Source organism: Ursus maritimus, unplaced genomic scaffold (genome assembly GCF_017311325.1).
Source record: "Ursus maritimus isolate PB19 unplaced genomic scaffold, ASM1731132v1 scaffold_6, whole genome shotgun sequence".
Classification (NCBI taxonomy): domain Eukaryota; kingdom Metazoa; phylum Chordata; class Mammalia; order Carnivora; family Ursidae; genus Ursus; species Ursus maritimus.
In genome coordinates this window covers 50,307,392-50,309,819 of record NW_024426774.1, presented here as the reverse complement: position 1 = coordinate 50,309,819, position 2,428 = coordinate 50,307,392, and positions in this window count along the sequence as shown.

Sequence of the window (2,428 nt, the reverse complement as noted above, 5' to 3'; positions counted from 1 at the left end):
CGGGGGCGGCGGGGGCGGCGGGGGCGAGGCGGGGAGACTGCCTCCCCAACCCCCGGGGGGACAGACCACAACCAACTCACTGGCGACAAGGGCCGTGTGTTCGTGTGTTCTTTTGAACCTTTGTCCAACTTTCTGCCCAAGAAACTGCTGCGTATTGAATCACGCGTGTAGTTAGTGAGAATTTAAGGCACGAAGCAAGATTTCCTCAAAAGCCGTTCATGACTGCTGTAAGGGTCCCGGCACAAACTTGACTAGATGAAATCAAACATTTATCAAGGCATTGTTCAATCCTTTTAAAAAAAATACCATTGCTGCAGCCGTCCTTCACTTAGGGGTTCACTTGGTGACAGTCATGACAGCAGCGAACACTCAGAGAACATGTGCTCCACGTCCTGCTGTGCTCTGGGGGCTTCCAACAGGTCAGCGTGCTCGTGTTGGTGGGGACCCAGTATCTCCAGCTCACTGGTGAGGACGCTCAGCTAGTAGGTGGCCAAGCTGGGACCTGAACCGCAGCAGCCCGGCTCTGGAGCCCTGCCTCGGCCACTGACCCGTCATCTCATCACCGACATGCCCAACCAGACCAGCGTTTAGTGGCACTGCCCACGGAGCTGCAGGGGCTCCTTCAGCTGCGAGGTACATGCAAGGTTTTGTGTTTAGGCGTATTTTTCTGGAGACAGGGTCTTTGCTTTTGGCACTTCCTTGGTCTCCATCACTGAGCAGCAGTGTGGCTTTGGGCAAGCTGCGTCACCTCTAGGCTTCCGTTCCCGCATCTGTAGAACGATGAGCCGGCAGTAAACCCCGTGACCTCCATGACTTCCTGCAGCTCGGCTATGTGCTGCTCTGAGTCAGTCTGAGAACCAGCAGAGCCCCTACCATGCACGGTCCGGCTGCTGTGCTGGGCCCTGGGCTCCAGGGAAAAATAAGACCAGCCTGGGCCTCCAAGAAGCTTGTGCTCCCCAAGTGGGCCAAGAGCCATGAGGTCCAGTCTCCCTCGCTGACAGCTGGGGGCTGGGAGAGGAAAGTCTGAGGGGATAGCACCCTGATCGAACATAAAGGCAGAGCCCAAGCTGGAGCACTGGTGGCCATGGAGCCCGAGAGTGCTGGAAACATCTGCCCCCGGCTGCTGTGAGAGCAGTCTTGCGTGTGAGGCCAGCGGGCCCCCGACGAAGCCCTCAGGACAAAGCTCCTGCGGCCCTGCATGGCTCCCAGGGGTGATCTGCCACCGAGCACTGCCTCCCTTCCTCCGGGTGGCTCCCTTCCTCCGGGCGGCTTTTCAGTCTTGGTTCTTTCTCCAACACCCAGTGTTATCATTTTAGGATCTTCTCGTCCATCGGCCTGAGCCACCCGCCCCTCAGCGTCACACCCGGGCTCGTCAGGACCCCAGGTCCAGACTCTGCCCTTTGGTGCTCAGCCGTCAGCCTCCACCCGCCCTTCCTCACAATCGCAGAGGCCATCAGCCAGAAGGCCCTCCGCGTCCCTCCCTGTCCCGTCCCTCTGCCCTTCCCCTCCCAGTGTTCTCTTGACAACAAACGAGATGCCTGTGACCCCCTGGTCGGTTTAGTTCCCTGCCGGCCGACCGCCCCAGCAGCTCCCCTGACAGTGTGGGTCCCAGCAGCTGCGAGCCAGCAGCAAGGGTCCCGCCCAGGACGGCTCTGCAGGGCGGTCACTCGATGCCCACCAGCTGCCTGCCGGGCAGGGCGAGGGGTTTGCCTAGGGAGCACGCTCCCCCACTGCCCCCTCAATGGTCTCTGCTCTCCGCACACCGCTAGCCTCGCCTCCCGCTCCCCCCTGACTCCCAGCAGATCCCCTTGCCTCCTGCTTCAGAGGGAACGGGTAACAGGTGCCACCGAAGAAACTCGCTCACCCACGCTCACCTCACCCTGTCTGTGTCCCTCCTCGGCAGGGGCTCCTGTGGTGGCTTTCCTTAACTTCATCTGTTTAGTTTACGTATCTATAACTTCATTAAAAAGATGGCATGCTGGAGGTGTACTTTTTCCGTTTAATATGCATTGCTAACACTCATCCGTGCGCTGCACGTACCTGCCCTTCGGCTGCTGTAACCACAAACGAATGACAAAACGGGATCCGGGATGGTGGTTACTTTCAGTGGGGCGAGGCCAAGGGCAGCATCGCGAAGGAATACATTGTAAATTATTGTCAATAGGCTTGTTCTTACTTTGCGTGATAGTTTCACAACTGTTTCTTATAATATTAATTTAAATAAATAAGTATCTCCCATATATATGTACCTAAGATGAGAATTGCTATGAGCTGAGACATATAATTAATAATATTACATTATTACTGTGACATAATCTTTTATAAGTATATTAACCATAATCCTTACATATACTATGATGTGTATGTACATATACACAATATGTAATATATAATACATAACATGTATTATATGCTATATACTCATAAA